Here is a 7,234-nt window from a genome sequence, read left to right on the forward strand (position 1 = left end):
ACAAATGCCTCAACCACAAGTTGTTGTCCTCCATTGCGAAAGCGGTAATGGTGTCCTGCCCACCAAGATGAATGAGGAGAAATGGTGCCCAAAAAGAAGCCAGTGTATGGGTTCTCCTTGGTATGTGACATTCAAAGGTGATATCTCGATCATGCCGTGATAGTAGGCCGAGGGCATAAACTGCTACCAAGTCTGCCCCCAAGTAAGCTATCCAAATGGTGTACCTTAGGAACCTGTTGGAGCTATGCCGCCGAAGGCTTCCAGTAAAGAAGAGGTACAACTGCAGTGCGAAGCTGAGGAGCACAAGTTGTTGGATTTCCCACTCATTGAATAGTTCAATCAAGCTCTTCATTATATAGAGCTTCCGTTGATTAGCCTGCCTGAGACCGGAAACCTGATGCGCAGAACGATAATAAGTTCACTGCGGGTTTTGCAACATTATAAACAATGAAAAAAGAGCCCTTTTACGGTGATTGGGGCGGTACTGGGAGTACTTTCAAGTACTTACCCCTTCGATTTTTATTAGCCGTCCGATCTGGTGGGGGATTAAAAATGAATTAACTTAATTAGTTTAATCAGAGAAGGGCATAATGGTCCAGGGTAAAAAAAAATCAACCGATCACGTCCACGACCAAAACCACGTCTAGATCTAGTAACTCGGTCAAGTCCTCCTTCTCGTCCTCTTCCTTCTGTCCGACGAGCCCGGCGAGAGGAACCAATTCACCGTCGTCGGCGTCGTTCTCATCCTCCTCCTGGTCCCCTTCACTATAAAAGACGTGGTCGGCGGCAGGAAGAAGAATAAGGCGTGACATCTGCGGTGGCAGTGTCGGTGGCGACGGCGGCGGCGGTATAGGAGAAAGCCCCCCACTGATCCCATCGCTTCCGGACTTGCATCTTAAGGTATGAATCGCCTGAATCTCAACTTACTTTGATTCGTAGCCTTCACTTCCTACTTAGATTTGTTTAGTCATCATTGATTTAGGTTTCCCTAGTGCATGCAATTCAATTTAGCAGTACTTACATCTCTGATCACGTCTGATTTTTATTAGCCGTCCGATCTTGCGGGGAATTAAACTTGAGTTTATTAGAGTCATCATCCATGCTAGGATAGTACTTGTTGGGCGTTGATGATTGGTTTCCCTCACATGTCAAACGAGCAAAGTCTTTTTTCATGCACTTGTCTTTGCCTATAAGCTATTTTACACCTGCAACATTGATAAACAGAAAGATGTTGATGATTGGTTTCCCTCACATGTCATATGCAGGAAGACATGGCGTATGCAAGTGATGAGAGTATGTTCGAGTATCTAAATGTTGTCAGCAAGATGTTTGATAGTGAGGCTGAAGGCTATGAATTCTACAACAAATATGCTCTTGAAAAAGGTTTTAGTGTGAGGAGAAGCTACGTTGAGTGGGATGGATCCAACAAATACATAATTTTAAGGAAAATTGTGTGTAGTCGTCAAGGGTTTCGCGAAGAGAAGCACATGAAAAGAAAGATGGAAGATAGAAAGAGGAGGCCACGAAGTTTAACTCGTGTTGGGTGTAATGCTAAATTGGTCATTACGAGACAGGAGGAAACCGGTCGGTGGTTTGTCAAGGATTTCATCGATGAGCACAGCCATCCTCTAGCCCCACGGGATCTTTCTTGTCTGCTGCGTTCGCACAGACGAATTAGCGATGAGCAGAAAGCGGACATTGCGGACATGGAAAAATGTGGGATCCGCAAATACCGTATTATGGATATTTTGTGCTTTCAATACGGTGGATTTGATAAGGTTGGATGCATAAAGAGGGACATTTATAATTTCTGCCATGCTAATAAGCAGGAGACAATCAGTGTCGGTGATGCTAATACGGTGATCATGCACATGATGGCGAGGCGAGAGCGAGATGTGGATTTTTTCTTCAAGTACTTGGTAGACGAGCATGGCCATCTGAAGGGACTGTTCTGGGCTGATAGTCAATCGCGACTTGACTACGAGGCTTTCGGAGACGTCATTGTTTTCGATAGCACATACGGAACCAACAAATACAATCTGCCATTCGTGCCGTTTGTCGGGTTGAATCACCACCGCAGCACTGTTATTTTTGGCTGTGGTATAATTTCTCATGAAACAAGCCAGGCATACGAGTGGATGTTGCGGACCTTTTCTGATTGCATGGCACAGAAGCATCCGATATCTGTGATCACAGATGGGGACCTTGCAATGCAGAGAGCAATCAGGGTGGTCTGGCCAAACTCAAACCATAGACTATGTATATGGCACATTCAGCAGAACATTGTACGCCATCTGCATGATGACGACGTAAAGGAGGAATTCAGATCTTTCATTTATGATACTTCTTCCATTGAAGAGCATGAGATAGAATGGATACACTTCTTACAACGGAATAAAGTAACCAGTGAGGAGTCTTGGCTGCATCAGATGTATCAGATGAGAAAGTTGTGGTGTGCTCCATATCTTGAGGGGCGTTGTTTCCTAGGATTGAGCAGCAATCAGAGGAGTGAGAGCTTGAACTCTGTGCTACATACGCATCTTGAGGGTAAGATGTCGTTGTTTGAAATGCTAGAGCACTATGAGTTGCCTTGCGTCGCGACGGATTAACGAAGCTCTCCAAGACGTCGAAGCCTTGCAGTCCGTTCCATTTACAGAGGAAAATGCTTCGCCGCTTGAGAAACACGTCGCAACAGTTTTCACACCTAGTGTCTTTAAGATGGTCTTATGGAGCATAGATGCTGTCAGCAAATGTCAGATCAGAGAGATACTAGATGGATCAGAAGATTCCACTTATGTTGTGTCCAAGCAGGAAAGAATGGATAAAAAGTTTGGAGTGCGCATTGAAGAGCAAGGAGGTCTTTTGCACAGGGTGAGTTGTTCTTGCCGTAAGCTGGAATGCGCAGGCACACCATGTTCCCACATTTTTTACATATTGGGGATTTTAAAACAAACAATTCTGCCCAGTTGTTGCGTTCCCACTAGGTGGACTATGAATGCAAAATGTGCATACGCACCTACCAGAAAAAACCAGATGTATGACTATTCGGTAAGCCTGCAGAGGTACCGCGAGTTGCGGAATTGTAGTCACGCCGCAAGTTTCAAGGCATGCCACTCTGATGAGGACTATCACCGTCTAAAGATGCTTTTGGAAGCACAACATCATGGCAAGCAATCAAGTTTTGAACAAGCTGACAGCAAGGAGTCAACTAATGCTCAGCATAACAGCATTAGGTTTGGCCCGTTGATGCCGCACTCGGAGAAAGTTGATAAGGTTCTGGATCCCGTGCATGTGCCAGGCCGAGGTGCACCGAAGAAAAGGCTGCAGGCAAAGACAAAGAAGTCAAGATCACAGAATATGTGTGGCTATTGCAAGAATCCTGGTCACAATCGACGTAAATGCGCTAAATTGCTAGAGGTACGAAATATGTTCATATTTATTTTTTGCATGTGTTTTACTCATAATTGATGTCCATGTGATTTATTCTATTCTTCTGTGTAGGATCTCGAGGCTGAACTGTGATGTCTACATCCAGCATGAACCGACGATGGGCCAGAGAAAGTCATGTGCCATTCAGCTTTGTGTGACGTGGTCTTTACATTCTATTTCATCGTGACAGTAATTTAGTGAAGTGCGGTTGTACTGCCATGTTACTGTATTAGTTCGACATCTTTCGTTTCCATTTTCTGTGTGTATCATTTGATGTCCAACTTTAAGAATGATGACGTATTTCGAACAGGAATAAGGGCTAGCATGGAGCATTTGTTATTGTCGAGTAGAATAATTTTTGTGATGTATTTCTGCACGCACGCACGGCCGCCAGACGGATCTCCCGCGCGATCCCACGGTCTGCATGGCTCATGCATCGCAGGCCGTTTTCCTACGTCGACCCAAACACCGGCCCATCCGAGGTTGCAGCTCCGGACGGCCCACGTCACGTACGATCTCGCGCGTTGTTCTCGTGTAACTAAAAATAGTCCCACCTCGCCCCTCGACCAGCTCCTTTACCTGCTTAAATACCTTCATCGAGGTGATTTTAGCAAGCGTTGGTCCTCATTGTAGGATGAATATGATTCTTCACCCTTACTATGGTTGTCATGCATATTCATAATCATCATGCATATTATTCATTTAGAGATCATTAATGACTGATGTATTTTTTAAATAAGCGGGGCCCAGTGGGGTGTGCTTGGAAATATTTGAGAAACCTCCATGCACGTTCATCTTCGCTGCATGCAAATCGGGCGGCAGCCGCTGTGCCAGCAGCTGTCAAGGCCTTGATGAATCACTATTCACATGCAGGTCCCCGACTCTTGCATGCAGGTGCCTGGTTTTTGCATGAAGGTCCTTGGGTCGCATCATTGGTTGAGGAAGTATCTCTAGAGTGTTACAAACTAACATTGCCCAGGGCATAAAAAATAAAAAAAATACAAAACCTTGGAAACCTAGCATTGTTTGTGCAAGAGATCATGTGTGCCAAAATTGAGGTGATTTGGAGGTGGTCGAAAAAATGCCCGCATTCCGGAGGGACCATTTGGTCTAACTTAAGCCAGTTTTTGAAAAAAGGTGAATTTTTCCACCGCCTCCAAATCACCCAAATTTTCTTGTACATGGTGACACACATGTGCCAAACATGTCTATGAAATAAATTTTTGAAAAACATTATTCTACAATGCCCCCTTGAGGCATAGACCGATGTTTTCAGCAGTCAGTCTAGAGGGCATTATAAATTCAAAAAAATTCAGAAAAATACAAAACCTTGGAAACATAGCATTGTTTGTGCAAGAGATCATGTGTGCCAAAATTGAGGTGATTTGTAGGTGGTCGAAAAAATGCCCGCATTCCGGAGGGACCATTTGGTCTACTTAAGCCAGTTTTTGAAAAAGGTGAATTTTTCCACCGCCTCCAATTCACCCAAATTTTCTTGTACATGGTGACACACATGTGCCAAACATGTCTACGAAAGAAATTTTTGAAAAACATTATTCTACAATGCCCCCTTGAGGCATAGACCGATGTTTTCAGCAGTCAGACTAAAGGGCATTATAAATTCAAAAAAATTCAGAAAAATACAAAACCTTGGAAACCTAGCATTGTTTGTGCAAGAGATCATGTGTGCCAAAATTGAGGTGATTTGGAGGTGGTCGAAAAAATGCCCGCATTCCGGAGGGACCATTTGGTCTTTTAACTTAAGCCAGTTTTTGAAAAAAGGTGAATTTTTCCACCGCCTCCAAATCACCCAAATTTTGTTGTACATGGTGACACACATGTGCCAAACATGTGTATGAATTTTGTTTTTGAAAAACATTATTCTACAATGCCCCCTTGAGGCATAGACCGATGTTTTCAGCAGTCAGTCTAGAGGGCATTATAAATTCAAAAAAATTCAGAAAAATACAAAACCTTGGAAACCTAGCATTGTTTGTGCAAGAGATCATGTGTGCCAAAATTGAGGTGATTTGGAGGTGGTCGAAAAAATGCCCGCATTCCGGAGGGACCATTTAAAGGTGAATTTTTCCACCGCCTCCAAATCACCCAAATTTTCTTGTACATGGTGACACACATGTGCCAAACATGTGTATGAAAGAAATTTTTGAAAAACATTATTGTACAATGCCCCCTTGAGGCATAGACCGATGTTTTCAGCAGTCAGTCTAGAGGGCATTATAAATTCAAAAAAATTCAGAAAAATACAAAACCTTGGAAACCTAGCACTGTTTGTGCAAGAGATCATGTGTGCCAAAATTGAGGTGATTTGGAGGTGGTCGAAAAAATGCCCGCATTCCGGAGGGACCATTTGGTCTAACTTAAGCCAGTTTTTGAAAAAAGGTGAATTTTTCCACCGCCTCCAAATCACCCAAATTTTCTTGTACATGGTGACACACATGTGCCAAACATGTCTATGAAAGAAATTTTTGAAAAACATTATTCTACAATGCCCCCTTGAGGCATAGACCGATGTTTTCAGCAGTCAGTCTAGAGGGCATTATAAATTCAAAAAAATTCAGAAAAATACAAAACCTTGGAAACCTAGCATTGTTTGTGCAAGAGATCATGTGTGCCAAAATTGAGGTGATTTGTAGGTGGTCGAAAAAATGCCCGCATTCCGGAGGGACCATTTGGTCTACTTAAGCCAGTTTTTGAAAAAGGTGAATTTTTCCACCGCCTCCAATTCACCCAAATTTTCTTGTACATGGTGACACACATGTGCCAAACATGTCTACGAAAGAAATTTTTGAAAAACATTATTCTACAATGCCCCCTTGAGGCATAGACCGATGTTTTCAGCAGTCAGACTAGAGGGCATTATAAATTCAAAAAAATTCAGAAAAATACAAAACCTTGGAAACCTAGCATTGTTTGTGCAAGAGATCATGTGTGCCAAAATTGAGGTGATTTGGAGGTGGTCGAAAAAATGCCCGCATTCCGGAGGGACCATTTGGTCTTTAACTTAAGCCAGTTTTTGAAAAAAGGTGAATTTTTCCACCGCCTCCAAATCACCCAAATTTTGTTGTACATGGTGACACACATGTGCCAAACATGTGTATGAATTTTTTTTTTTGAAAAACATTATTCTACAATGCCCCCTTGAGGCATAGACCGATGTTTTCAGCAGTCAGTCTAGAGGGCATTATAAATTCAAAAAAATTCAGAAAAATACAAAACCTTGGAAACCTAGCATTGTTTGTGCAAGAGATCATGTGTGCCAAAATTGAGGTGATTTGGAGGTGGTCGAAAAAATGCCCGCATTCCGGAGGGACCATTTAAAGGTGAATTTTTCCACCGCCTCCAAATCACCCAAATTTTCTTGTACATGGTGACACACATGTGCCAAACATGTGTATGAAAGAAATTTTTGAAAAACATTATTGTACAATGCCCCCTTGAGGCATAGACCGATGTTTTCAGCAGTCAGTCTAGAGGGCATTATAAATTCAAAAAAATTCAGAAAAATACAAAACCTTGGAAACCTAGCATTTTTTGTGCAAGAGATCATGTGTGCCAAAATTGAGGTGATTTGGAGGTGGTCGAAAAAATGCCCGCATTCCGGAGGGACCATTTGGTCTTTAACTTAAGCCAGTTTTTGAAAAAAGGTGAATTTTTCCACCGCCTCCAAATCACCAAAATTTTGTTGTACATGGTGACACACATGTGCCAAACATGTGTATGAATTTTGTTTTTGAAAAACATTATTCTACAATGCCCCCTTGAGGCATAGACCGATGTTTTCAGC

Source organism: Aegilops tauschii, chromosome 5 (assembly GCF_002575655.3).
Source record: "Aegilops tauschii subsp. strangulata cultivar AL8/78 chromosome 5, Aet v6.0, whole genome shotgun sequence".
Classification (NCBI taxonomy): domain Eukaryota; kingdom Viridiplantae; phylum Streptophyta; class Magnoliopsida; order Poales; family Poaceae; genus Aegilops; species Aegilops tauschii.